The sequence below is a fragment of the Suncus etruscus genome, chromosome 1 (genome assembly GCF_024139225.1).
Source record: "Suncus etruscus isolate mSunEtr1 chromosome 1, mSunEtr1.pri.cur, whole genome shotgun sequence".
Lineage (NCBI taxonomy): Eukaryota > Metazoa > Chordata > Mammalia > Eulipotyphla > Soricidae > Suncus > Suncus etruscus.
In genome coordinates, this window is record NC_064848.1 from 195,085,364 (window position 1) to 195,100,373 (window position 15,010).

A 15,010-nucleotide genomic window follows, 5' to 3' on the forward strand; every position below is an offset into this window, starting at 1 on the left:
CTCCAACCTCAGAGTAGAGTTGTTGTTTTTTTTTTTTAAGTCATATTCAGTGGGGCCCATGGCTTATTCCAGACTCTGCTCAGGGATCACTCCTGGTGGTCTCAGATGATATATGGGTGCCAGGAGCTGCATGCAAGGCAAGCACCTTATCCTCAGTCCTATATCTCTGAGCCCCCCTGGAGTAGAATTTGTTTATTTTGTTTTGTTTTAGGGCCATACCTGGTGATGCTTGGGGGTTACTCCTTACTTGCATTCAAGAATTACTCATGGTAGTGTTCAGGGGCCCATATGGGATGCTGGAGCTTGAATCCAGGTTGGCCATGTGGAAGACAAATTCCCTTCTCACTGTACTTTTTCTCCAGCCCTAAACACCTCTTTTTTTTTGGGGGGGGGGTTACACCTGTCAGTGCTCAGAGGTTACTCCTGGCTATGTGCTCAGAAATCGCTCCTGGCAGGCATGGGGGATCATATGGGATGCTGGGATTCGAACTACCATTTGTCCTGGAACAGCTGCATGCAAGGCAAAAGCTCTTCCGTTTCTGCTTTTTCTCCGGTCCCCCTAAACACCTCTTTAAACCTCATTTTCCCTTTTTTCATGATAATATTCTTCTGTTACTCAAGTAGATGAAGACAAACATGTAAACATATAAGTTCAATAAAAGCTTATAGCAATGTTAAAATACTCTGTAGAATAGCCCCTGTGTACCACTAGGTATCTTCTTCCAAATCTAAAAATGCTTTTCATGCTAAATAAACTAAAAAAAATTCTTTTATAACCACACCATTGGTGCAATTTTCTGCGGACAAGGTTTCAGATAAAGGACTAAGTTTTTAAAAAATCCAAGGAAAAGTTTTGTATCCATTCATTTTCTTTCTTTTCTTGGTCACCTTCTCCAATGTTGTTATCTTCTTTTTTTTTTTCTCTCTCCAGCTTTTGAAACCTTCTCAGAAAGATGGAAACATCAGTCATTGGTTTGCATGTATTGACCTTGCTGGCTATGATCCATTGCCCAGGTGAGACTCTCTGGGATAGTATTAGTCAGGATGTGCCAGGGCATAGTTCAGTCATGGATCTGGTCAGTGTAGAAAGAGAGGAATTTCTGAGTAGGGTTAACACTTAAGGTTTCATTGATCTGGAATAAAATTGAGAGAAATAGCTATTACTTGCGTCACAAGGGCAGAATCCTTAGGCTTTTGGACTTGCAGTTTGGAAAACTCAAGCAAAGGGAGAGATCACTTCTTCCTATGAATAGGCCCTATTTCTGTAGGCTCCTTGCTCTCAGTACTGTATTTTGTTGTTCTTGCTGCTGCTGTCCTTGAGAAATTTTTTTTATTCCTTTTTAATGTTGTGATAAGCTAGAGTGGGATCTGGATAAGATAGAGCTCATAGCTCAATTGTAAGGAAGGTAGACGACAAGGAAGGACCCAAAGCATTAGTGAATAGCATTGCTGCAGGAGTTGGGGAGGACCAGAGCTTGAGAAGAAATGATGTTTTGGTAGATATAGTAACATGGTGGGCACATAGTAGGTGAAGGGTAACATGTAGGGAAGCTTTTGAGAGAGACAACCTCACTTTTGTTTGTTTGTCTGTTTATTTTTGGGTCACACCCAGCATCAATCAGGGGTTACTCCTGGCTCTATGCTCAGAAATCGCCCCCCTGGCATGCAACGCTGTGTACCATATGGGATGCCGGGATTCGAACCCACCATCCTTCTGCATGAAAGGCAAACGCCTTACCTCCATGCTACTCTCTCCAGCCCCTGACAACCTCACTTTTATCAGTCATCTCATATTTGCTTTGTGGCTCTCTTACTGGACCTGAGATTTTCCTAGGAAACTGAAACTAATTATCCCAAAAACATCTGTTTCCTTAGCTCCAAAATGAAACATCTCACTTTGAGAAAGATATGAAGAGTTTCTGGGGGAAATGGGGAACCCTGCAAGTTGCCTTTTGATTTTCAAAATTTGCCATTCATCAATGTCTCATGGCATATTTAATTTATTCACCTGCAAATTTCTGGGGCCAACTCTCAAGAACTTTAATTCATTCTGTCTGAGGTGGTGCTGGAGTTGCTGGATTTACAGCCATTCCCTGTCATTCTGGCAAAGGAGATCTTTGTTTGGTCCATAATTTGAGAGTAATATAACACTACAACAAAACTTTTTTTGTTTATTTGTTTTTGGATCAACAGGAAGCACTCAGGGGTTACTCCTGGCTCTACTCTCTGAAAACCACTCCTGGCAGGCTCGGGGGACCATATGGGATGCCAGGGATTTGAACCACTGTCCTTCTGCATACAAGGCAAATGCCCTACCTCCATGCTATCTCTCTGCCCCCCCCACCTTTATTTATTTATTTTTTTTTATTTATTTTTTTATTTATTTATTTTTTTTTTTTGGTTTTCGGACCACACTGTTAGATGCTCAGGGGTTACTCCTGGCTACCTGCTCAGAAATTGCCCCTGGCTTGGGGGGACCAATATGGGATGCCGGGGGGATCGAACTGTGGTCCTTTCCTTGGCTAGCGGCTTGCAAGGCAGACATCTTACCTTTAGCGCCACCTTGCCCTGGCCCCTTATTTTTTTTATTTATTTTTTTTACAAACCTTTTTCTCTCAAGTCTACTAACACCATAAGGACCTCTCAGCAATCAATTCTGGGAACTTTCAAGAATTATAGATGTTTTGGAGAAAATTATTCCCTGGGAACAGGTTTTAGCAACTACATAATTTAATTTCTAATGGTGACTCTAACAATGAAATTATCTCAAAGTGAGCAGAAGACGTGGCAAGCAGAATTAGGGTTCTGACTTGTTTCAAATAAGGACCTGTGTGCTCTCCTGTGCCTTTTTTTTTTTTTTTGGGGGTCACACCCGGCAGTGCTCAGGGGTTATTTCTGGCTCCAGGCTCAGAAATTGCTCCTGGCAGGCACAGGGGGACCATATGGGGTGCCGGGATTTGAACCGATGACCTCCTGCATGAAAGGCAAACGCCCTACCTCCATGCTATCTCTCCAGCCCCTCCTGTGCCTTTTTTATTCAATGTAGGTTTTCTTTTTTTTTTTTTTCTAACCTTTAAGTAGGTAGGCTCTTGTTTTATTGGCTGACAGGGAAAGGATGGAATGCAAAAGGCATGTGATCCTCATCATAATCTTTGGTGTATGTTTGTTTGACAATTTCAGGGGCCACAAAAGAGCTCTTTGAGGTTTCTGTGTGGCCAGATCAGGCCCTGGTAAAGTTTGGGCAGTCCCTGAAGGTCAACTGCAGCACCACCTGCTCAGACCCAGGACCCAGTGGAATTGAGACCATCTTAAGGAAATCCCAGGTGGCCAAAGGGCCTCAGTGGAAGGAATTTCTGCTGGAGGATATCACAGAGAATTCCATTCTGCATTGTTTCTTCTCCTGTTCAGGGATCCAAAAAGATACAAGCCTCAGCATCACAATATATCGTAAGTGAGGCTACAGGCTGGGAGGTAAAGAAAGTGCAGCTAAGGGTCCACTTATGGGGTTGGAGTTGTAGCACAGAGGTACTGTGTTTGCCTTGCATGTGGCTGACTCGGGATGGACCTCGTTCGATCCCTAGCATCTCATATGGTCCCCTGAGCCAGAGCGATTTCTGAACGCAGAGTCAGGAGTAAGCCCTTAGTGCTGTTGGGTGTGACCCAAAAACCAAAAATAAAAGAAAAATAGAAAAAAGGTCCCTTATGAGATATTCTAATTATTTTCAGAATGAGACCTTATTTTATTCTGAGAATAATCATTTTCTCTTTGAAGGGAGAATTGAAGCTCTTAATATGGATTCTTATCATGCTATAGGAATTCTAGAGCTGATTACTTCTATTTTCCTTTGGTGTGGCTTTTAAATTTCGAACAGAATACAGGGACAGAATATTAGGCCTGTATGCCTATTTATAAACGATCAAAGTAAAAATTAATGCTGCATTACTTGTCAAAGTACTCCAAGATAAACTGATTGGAAAAATGGTCTTTGTAGACTGTGGTAATTGGAGAAGTCTCAGGTAAAGGGAGAATTTTGAATGTCTCTTGAAGAATTGTTAGGATTTGAATTGTTAGGATTTGATGAGTATATGTGAGGAGAATTTCTCAGGAGGGCAAATAGGATTGACAAAGACATGATTGTAAGAACAAGTGTCAACTCTGTATGGTCATAGCTTGGTACTAATAATTTTATGGGATATCAAGGAGTTCCTTAGCATACCTCTGAAATGCTGTCAGAGGAGGAAATTCTCCACAAGTGACTCTCCCATTTTTGTCTTTAAGAACCTCCAGAGCAGGTGATCCTGGAGCTACAGCCTGCATGGGTGACCATGGGTGATGTCTTTACACTTAAGTGCTCTGTGCCCAGAGTCACACCCTTGGAGAATCTCAGCCTTATCCTTCTCCAGGATAACCAAGAACTACATAGAAAAAACTTTATGAACTTGACTCTCACCTCCCAAATAGCTGAGGCCACCATTGATGTGAAAGCCCAGAGGGAGGATGACCGGTGCAATTTCTCCTGCCATGCAGAACTGGACTTGAGTTCTCAGGGTGGAGAATTCTTTCAAAGCAACTCAACCAGCAAGATGCTCAGAATTTTTGGTAAGTCAGAGTCCTTGCATGGAAAAATATGAGGCTCTTTATAATCCTCATTACTTGTGTTTTGGGACTAAATTTCTACAAGGTTTAATATAGAGGGTTCGGGGATAACTTGGCTATAAATGTACACATTGAAATAGAGCTCTCATCCTCAGCTTCCATCCGCAAAGTATAGGGTCCTACCTTAACATGACACTTAACTGGCATGAATTTAACCTTTCTTTTATCATTGTATGTTGACAGAATTCTCTGAGAGTCCACAAATATGGGTCTCTCCACTTCTGGAGGTTGGAATGGCAGAGTCTGTAAGCTGTGAGGTGGCTAAGGTGTTCCCAGCCAATGAGGTGATGTTCTCCATGTTGCTGGGAGACCAGGAGCTGAACCCACTCATCTCCTGGGAAGGAGACACAGCTTGGGCCAATACCACCATTCAGGCCATGGAAACTGGTGACCAGGAGCTGTCTTGCCTTGTATCTCTGGGTCCGATAGAGCAGGAAACAAGAGAACCAGTGCATGTCTATAGTAAGTTGCTTGCCTCTTTCCTTCTCCAAGGAATTACTCTGAGTAGAAAAGAAATACCCCTGCTAACCTTGGCTCGGTCTACTCACAAGTGAATATTCACCGTCTTTGATAAGTGCAGATGGATTAGAGACATGTTCACCCTGTTATCTTAGTCCATCCTCTAGAAGAGGGATTGTGAGGGCCGGAGAGATAGCACATTGGTAGGTGTTTGCCTAGCACACAGCTGACCCAGGACAGACGGTGGTTCGAATCCCGGCATTCCATATGGTCCCCTGAGCCTGCCAGGAGCAATTTCTGAGTGCAGAGTCAGGAGTAACCCCTGAGCAACACTAGGTGTGACCCCAAAGAGAGATTGTGAATGCTTGAACTTTTTCCTAGGAACACTATTTCAAGGCCAGAGGCAAATCTCTAAGATGAAAAAAAAGAATCATGTTCTCTGTTCTCCAAGGCATAGTCAATGTGGACAGGCTGCATTTGTTATAGAAGCTCTCAGATTCTTTGATTAACTCACTGCTCCTGCCTTTTACATACAAGCAGAAAGAGTGCTAAGTCCTCCCCCACTGTATGTTTTAAGAGTTACTAAAGAGTACAGAAAGGATGCCGGGTTTGAGAAATATTTACTCTTCTTTTTCTTATAGGTTTCCCTCCACCAATTCTGGAGATAGAAGAATTGTACCCACTGGCAGGGACAGACATTAATGTGACCTGCACAGGGCATGTACTAACATCACCCAGCCCTACTGTTCGACTTAAGGAAGCTCCTGACCTTCCTGCCACTGGGAAGCCTGCCTGGCTTTTTTTTTACTGCCAGGGAGGAAGATGATGGCCGAAATTTCTCCTGTGAGGCCTATTTGGAAGTTCAGGGTCAGCAGTTGGTCAAAACCACTTCAATCCAGCTCCATGTCTTATGTGAGTAGAAGCCTGAAATTAGTTGTTAAAACGGGAACTAGTAGTCTTCCCATTTTCAGAGATCTTTCATTATTAAAATCATCACATTTTTCTCATATAGAACAGTGAGAAAATAAAAGAAAATTTCTCAAATTACTTTACTCCAAATAAAGTGAGCTAGGAAATACAAGATAGGAAAGTGTGAACAGAAAAGCAAACATGATTAAAATGATAAGATTGAAATGATCAGTTGAAGACTTAGAACATGGGCAGAGCTTATGATGAAGAGGTAAATTTCCACATAAAAATACGTATTTTTGAGGAGCCAAGGATATTGAGTCGTAATATGGATGCTTCAGTAAGGGATCAATCCCCAGCACCCAATTTTTAAACTTTATTTAAATACTGTGATTTACAAAGTTGTCCATAATACAATTATTTTGGGTAAAGTTCCAACACCAATCCCTCCACTAATGTTAGCTTTCCTTCACTGTTGTCCCCAGTTTCCCACCCATCCTCCAAGTTGGCACAGGCACAAAGTAATATATGTTATATTCCTTGTACAACAAAAATGGTAAGGAAAATTATCAAAAAATTAATTCAGTATAAGAAAATATTGTGGGGCAGGAGACATAGCATGGAGGTAAGGCATTTGCCTTTCATGCAGAAGGTCATTGGTTCAAATCCCGGCGTCCCATATGGTCCCCCGAGCCTGCCAGGAGCGATTTTTGAGCATGGAGCCAGGAGTAAACCCTGAGCACTGCTGGGTGTGACCCAAAAACCAAAAGAAAAAAAGAAAGAAAATATTGTGAAAATTGTTGTAGCTTACAGTCAATGGGTTATTAAAGTCATTGAGTATTTGTTGAATAGTTTGTTGCTAGCTGACCATGCTATGTTATTGTTTTTGCTTATTGAGCTTAGTTAGCTTCTGTGATACTTTCCCATCTAATTTGTTGTGCTCCTACTGGGATGTCAATGGGTGGAATGTTGAGGTGTTACGCAGGACAGCTGCATAATCATATAGTCCTGAAGTTCTAGGATCTGTAGAACTGGGATAATTCTTGGCCTGCCTCCTCCCAAGGAGGCCCCCAAGTTTTCAGCCTGAAGACTGGTATACTTGTGACTTTCCTCAGCTTGGCATTGCTTCTGAGATTATTCGTGAAGTAGTGAAACTGGACCGTTTATTTAGTAGCTGCTATGGGATATGGGTACAGCTATTGGGACTTCACCAGGACAGGAACTTGGCCTGCCCCTCCCCTGATAGGGGACACAAAAGTTTTCAGCCTGAAGACCAGTATACCTCTGAATTTCATTGGCTTGCCTTGGCTTCTTTTCTAAGGTTAGATGGGAAACTGAGTTGTTTACATGGTGGTGGCTATGGAATGTGGGTCAGATTGTGTTTTTAAAAAATACTCCTCAAAAAAAAAAAAAACTACTCCTCTATGGATTCCTCCCCACCCACGATGTCCTCACTCACTGGGAAGCAAAGGTAGGAAGTGTAGGGGTCTCAGATTTATCACTGAGTGGATCTTTTCAACTTTTTGGATTAAATCTATTAGAGTGCCTGAGGCTGCATCTCAGACTTAGGTACAGAGGGAAGGAAGAAGCAGGGAACTGGTGAACTCCCCTTGGGGATGAAAGCTGCTGGGCTAAGAGGGCATAGCATTCTGTGATGATATTAGCTGTGGGATCCAGACCCAGTGGTGCTTGGAGGACACCAGTGCCACATCTGTATGAGCAAGGTTACCACCAGGCAGGCCAAAGTTAAACCCAGGGCCTCATCAGATGACGCCTGTGCTCTAACCGTTGAGCCACACCCCCAGGGCCAATGTATTTGAATCAGGAAAGAAGAGAGAGCTGAGCTTGACGGTGAAAAGTGACTGCACCATACTAAGTGATGCCCCATGGGGAACTCTCTCCTTTCCAGATGAGCCACAGTTAGAGGAATCTGGGTGTCCTGGCAACCAGACCTGGGTGGAAGGAACTGAAGAGATGCTTTCCTGCATCCCAAAGGGAAACCCAACTCCCACCTTGGTGTGTACCTGGAATGGAACGATCTTCAACCTCCACATGCCGCAGAAAGCTACCCAGAACCACACTGGAACCTACTGCTGCACAGCCACCAACTGGCTAGGTTCAGTCAGCAAAGACATTTCTGTGGTCGTTCAAGGTGAATACAGTTTCTCCATTGCCAGGCACATGAAGTAAATCTCTAGCGGTTGGGGGAGGGCTTATCTAAATGTGGTAAAATGCAAGATTTCAGTAGACTGGGCAGGGGATGGTGGGGGAAGCTAAAAAATGGGTATGGTAGTCTGGGGTGGGGTGATTCTCTTCTTGCTCTTAAATCCTCCCAAATTCTGTCTTCTGTTCTTGGACAGGACTGAATGAAGGAATCAGCTGCACCATCTTCATCGTTATTAGTGTTGTTCTTGGAATATTTATAATTACCATAGGGCTGTACTTGAACTATGGGCCCTACAAAGTAAAGAGGAAGAAATTGAGCTATAGGCAGAAAGAAAAGAACAAAGATGAGGAAAGCCAGTTTGCAGTTCAAGAAGCAAAAAGATACAATGCACATTGCACATAATTGTTAAATAGAAACAACTATTTGGTTGAAGGACACTTTCATTACTGGGGTTTTCATAGGAAATAAGGGAGTAAAGGAGAAAGGAGGAAACAGAAGTGAGGCTGTGTTACCATTTGTGTTTTGAGTCCCATAAAAAAAAGTGTTTAAAGCCCTCTTGTCCCTTGTCTCTATCCACAACTCAATTCTTTTAAATTTATTCTGATTACTAGGAATTTCAGCCTCAATGTTCAACTAGTGAGGGATGACTTCCTGCTGTTAGTTTAATCAGCTCACTCTCAGACTTTAATACCCTGGGTCAGGAGCAATAGCACAGGGGGGAAGGGCTTTTGCCTTGCACATGGCCAATCAGGGTTCAAATCCCAGTATCCCATATAGTCCCGAAAACCTGCCAGTAGTGATTTCTGAGCACAGAGCCAGGAGTAATCCCTGAGTGCCCCCAGATGTGGCCCAAAAACCAAAAAAATAAAAATATATTCTGCCTTTATCCCATTATTAGTCTTTCCTACTGCTCACAAACATCAAATTTAAGAAATTATTAGAAGTGCAACTCACTTCTAGGGGGAGCTAAAGTCATCTTAGTCTGGGAAGAGGATTTAGGGACTGAGTAGAAACAGACTGGAAATCAAAACCCTAGTCCTGCCCTCACACTCCTCTGCTCTGAAAAACCCACCCTCATAAATGAGCTTGATGACAGCATAAGAGGATCAGTGGCTGATCTACCTTCAGTGTGCTGATCATCTATTGTGTCCCTGAAGAGAATATAAAGATGTTAAGAATATTCTACAGAGAGTCAGACCAGTTTACTCAGCTGAGTATTCTGCCCTGAAGCAGAAAGTAAAGTTCTTGCATGGAATTGGCCTCAGAGGTTAAGTACTCCAGATACCTTCATTCCTATTCATAATCCATTAAAGTAGAATGATCACTTGCAGGTTTACATTCAACAGATGGATTTTTAACTTGAAACAGGCTCTTGAGGTTGAATTTCAATGCTTATTTGTCTTTTCCATAAAGAAATATATGTATTTAGTATATTTGCAAACTATTTCTGTAAAGCTTCAAGTGTAATTCTCTGATCACAATGTTCACCATATAGTATTAATATTTAGCTTTCTTCTCCATTCTTGAAATGTATGTTTACTATTAAAGGAGACAGGGTGGTTTTTATTAAAACCAGGGTGTTTTTTACTGCCAATTGTCAGATATGGTTCACTGAAATATTAGATATGTAAAAATAAAAAATGATTTTGACATTTGAATTTATTTCTCTCCTGTGTCATGGTGTACAGATTTTATTTAGCTAAATGTTTGTACCTCGAGTACAGTTTCTACGTAAAGAATGTCACATTAGTTGGCAACATGAAATTGGCCCAGAGCAGATGGTGAATTCAGTTCCACATAGCCAATTTGATGAGCTCTCAAATTTAAAATTTAGGCTGGCTAGAGATTTACAGACTTCTAAATTATAAATCCAGGGGCCAGAGTGACTGCACAACAGATAGGTTGCTTGCCTTGCCTGCTGCCTATCTGGGTTTAATCCCTGGCATCCTATATGATCCCCAACCCCACCAGGAGTGATTCCTAAGAGCAGAGCCAGGAGTAACCCCTGAGCACCATTAAGTGTGGCCCCCAAAACAAAAATTATAGATCCAGGGGGCAAAGAGAAAATATAGCATATAGGGCATTTTTGTCTTATATGTGGCTGACCAGGTTCTATCCTCGGCACCACAGAATATTCCCAATGCTCATCACAAGTGACCCCTGAGTGCTACTGAGTGTGTACACAAAACAATGTCTTTTATTCTACATCCATGGCAGCGGGTTGGGATGGTGAGCAAAAAACCATGCCTGCCTTTGAATAGCGTACTATCTAAGAATATGCTAAAACAAGTTGATAGGAAAGGATGGTTCTGCCCTAAATCTAGGATTGGGAGAGCACCCACAGGAAAATGTTGAATTTAGAATCAGGGAAGCTTCAATAGACTTAGTGTGGACTGAGTGAGTTTACGAGACAGTTGTGACCCCTCTTTACCCCCACCCCCCGCCACCATGTTCTGTCTCAATTTCTACTAAATAGGGCTTTGCTCTCATCATGTGAATAGTAGAATTTAATCACTGAACACTTAGGGAAATACCTTAGAAAGTTGAAGAGAAGATTATGGGTCTAGAGATAGCAAAAGCGGTGGAGCACAATCTAAGTAGCTGCACGACTGCCTGCCACTGGATGGTCTTCCCCATTTTCCTAAATTACCAAATTTAAAAGAAAACAAGATGGGGCAGGAGAGATAACATGGAGGTAGGGCATTTTTGCCTTGCATGCAGAAGGAGAGTGGTTCGAATTCTGGCATCCCGTATGGTCCCTTGAGCCTGCCAGGAGCAATTTCTGAGCATAGAGCCAGGAGGAACCCCTGAGCGCTGCCAGGTGTGACCCAAACAAAACAAAACAAAACTTCCCTTCATCAGTGTCACTTCTCTTTTGGGGAGGTGGGGCCACATCCAGTGTTGCTTAGGGCTTACTTTCGGCTCTTAGTAATCATTTCTGGTGTTGCTCAGGGGACCATATGTGCGTGGGGACAGAATCGGGTGGCTGCATGCATGGAAAGCTTGAGCCAAGACTTTTTTTTTAATATTTTATTTAAACACCTTGATTACAAACATGACTGGTTGAGTTTCTGTCATGTAAAGAACACCCCCCATCATCAGTACAACATTCCCATCACCAGTGTCCCAAATCTCCCTCCTCCCCACCCCACCCCTGCCTGTACTCTAGACAGGCTTTCTATTTCCTTTCATACATTTTCATTGATAGGATAGTTCTCAATGTAGTTACTTCTCTAAACTCATCACTCTTTGTGGTGAGCTTCATGAGGTGAGCTGGAACTTTCAGCCCTCCTCTCTTTTGTCTCTGAAAATTATTATTGCAAGAATGTCATTTTTCTTAAAACCCATAGATGAGTGAGACCATTCTGCATTTCTCTCTCTCTCTCTGACTTATTTCACTCAGCATAATAAATTCTATGTACATTCATGTATAGGAAAATTTCATGACTTCATCTCTCCTGATGGCTGCATAATATTCCATTGTGTATATGTACCACAGTTTCTTTAGCCATTTGTCTGTTGAAGGGCATCTTGGTTGTTTCCAGAGTCTTGCTATGGTAAATAGTGCAGCAATGAATATAGGTGTAAGGAAGGGATTTTTGTATTGTATTTTTGTGTTCCTAGGGTATATTCCTAGGAGTGGTATAGCTGGGTCATATGGGAGCTCAATTTCCAGTTTTTGGAGGAATCTCCATATCGCTTTCCATAAAGATTGAACTAGATGGCATTCCCACCAGCAGTGGATAAGAGTTCCTTTCTCTCCACATCCCCACCAACACTGCTTGTTCTCATTCTTTGTGATGTGTGCCAATCTCTGTGGTGTGAGGTGGTACCTCAGAGTTGTTTTGATTTGCATCTCCCTGATGATTAGGGATGTGGAACATTTTTTCTTGTGCCTTTTGGCCATTTGTATTTCTTCTTTATCAAATTGTCCATTTCTTCTCTCCATTTTTTGATGGGATTAGATTTTTTTCTTGTAAAGTTCTGTCAGTGCCTTGTATATTTTGGAGATTAGCCCCTTATCTGATGGGTATTGGGTGAATAGTTTCTCCCACTCAGTGGGTGAACCAAGACATTTTTTAAATATCACCTGCAACACTGCCACCATCACTGATGTAAGGTGTTGATGGGAATGTTGTCTGGTTCAGTCTTTGAGTTGCTGTTTTCCTGATTTGGGGGGTCACACTTAGTGGTGCTCGGGTTATTGCTGGCTCTGCACTCAAAAAATTACTCCTGTCAGTCTCAGGGAATCATATGGGATGCTGGGGATCAAACTTGGGTTGGCCAAGTGCAAAGAAAATGCCCTACCTGCTGTGCTAGATTCAGCCTTTTTGGACAACAGCATGGAGATTCCTCCTAAAAGATGAGAGCTTTTATGTGATCCAACAGTTCTACTTCTCAGCATCTATCCCTGAAATACAAACAAAACAAAACAAAACAAAACAAAACCACACACCCCAAAAGTTATATGTGCACCTATGTTCATTGTAGCTCCTGGCAGGCACAGGGGACCATATGGGATGCCGGGATTCAAACTAACCACCTTAGGTCCAGGTCAGCTGTGTGCAAGGCAAACGCAGCTGTGCTATCTCTCCAGCCCCTCTGATCACCCTTGATGAAGAAGTTCCTCTTACTGCATTGTGGGAAGTCTTGGACGCGAATGGTTCCTGCCTTTTCTTCTTGCTGTCACATGGTGGCACTGTTGCCTATCTTACATCGACCATCAACCATTGTCGGGCGGATCACCTTCCCCAGGTTGGGTGCTTTGGATCTTTGAGGGAGGAAAATACACTTTTAGGAGTATCAGGGCTCTGAGTTTTCTTGTTGGATTTACAATTCTTCAGAGCATAATACAATGGATAACTCGGGAGGGTCCATCTCCTTTCTGTCTGGCCATCCCACCTGTCAACTCTATCAGCACACAACCGTTCATTCATCTCCGAACACTCTGCCCTTCTGAAAATAGTTGCCTTGGCCAAGAAGGTGACTTAAAGGGGTAGAATGCAGGCTAGCAGGCGGTAACCCCGGGTTCGTACTTTCCGAGCACTACTGGGTTTGGCGCCAAAGTTAGCTGCTTTCATTGCACCATTTCTAAAAGGTGCTGATCATACTCATTCTTTTTTTTTTTCCTTCGTTTTTTTCTGTTTTTTTTTGTTTGTTTGTTTGTTTTTGGGTCACACCCAGCAGCGCTCAGGGGTTCCTCCTGGCTCTATGCTCAGAAATCGCTCCTGGCAGGCTCAGAGGACCATATGGGATGCCGGGATTCGAACCACCGACCTTCTGCATGCAAGGCAAATGCTTTACCTCCGTGCTATCTCTCCGGCCCCTGATAACACTCATTCTAACAGAGCAACCAGTTCACAATTAACAGAGGTACCTTTAATATTTTAAAGGTTTCTCTTAAAATCAGGTGATTTGGGGGCTGGAGCAGTGGCACAGCGGTAGGGCGTTTTGCCTTGCACGCTGCTTAACTAGGAGGGAGCGTGGTTCGATCCCCTGCATCCCATATGGTCCCCCAAGCCAAGAGCGATTTCTGAGCACATAGCCAGGAGTAACCCCTAAGTATCACCAGGTGTGCCCCCCCAAAATAAATCAGGTGACTTAGAAATAATGAGTATTTACTTATAGGATTATAGTTGAAAAAAATACAACATTTAGAAAGCGCTGATATGGTTATATATGTATTTATTTTACTATTTATTTAAAAATCATGAGTATTTTTGCTATTATTCTAACGATGCTCGAGACATTATTGCCCATAAATCTAATTAAGGCAAAACAGGAATCAGAAATGTGACACCAAACACAAGATGACCTCACTTATCTGTGGTATAGAGAAAAACTAGATGAGGAAATGTAATGTAGTAAATAGGGAAAAGCCTAGATCACCTTTGACCTCAGAGCTGAGGGAGGAGGACAGAGAAGGAATGAAATCAAGGTCGGAAGGAAGATGAGAAAGGGAACAGGAGTCAATTACACTGGGGACATGGGAGAGTGGCATAGTTTTACACTAATAGCACAGACTCAACAACACAGAAAACATGAGATTTAAGCTACCACCGCTGCACTTTTTTTTTTCCGGGCCACACCCGTTTGATGCTCAGGGGTTACTCCTGGCTAAGTGCTCAGAAATTGCCCCTGACTTGGGGGGACCATATGGGACGCCGGGGGATCAAACAGGGATCTCGATCTTTCCTTGGCTAGCGCTTGCAAGGCAGACACCTTACCTCTAGCGCCACCTTGCCGGCCCCCACCACTGCACTTTTTTTGTGTGTGTGTGGTTTTTGGGTCACACCCAGCAGTGCTCAGGGGTTACTCCTGGCTCCAGGCTCAGAAATTGCTCCTGACAGGCACGGGGGACCATATGGGACGCCGGGATTTGAACCGATGACCTCCTGCATGAAAGGCAAATGCCTTACCTCCATGCTATCTCTCCTGCCCCACACTGCTGCACTTTTAATGCGCCTGCCATAGTGTCAGGCAGGGGGTGTGGGAAGGGGTGTGCGGGTGGGAATTGTTTGAGTAGGGGAGCACTGGTGATGAGAGTTGACACTGATGGTAAGGATTGGTGTTGAAATATTATACATCTAAAACTCAACTATCAATAACTTGTAGATCACAGATTTTTAATTAATTTTTTTTAGTTTGGGGCTGGAGCTGTGGCGCAAGCCATAGGGCGTCTGTCTTGCACATGCTAACCCAGGACGGACCATGGCTCGATCCCCTGCCGTTCCATATGGTCCCCCAAGCCAGAAGCTATTTCTGAGTGCATAGCCAGGAGTAACCCCTGAGTGTCACCGGGTGTGGCCACCCTCCAA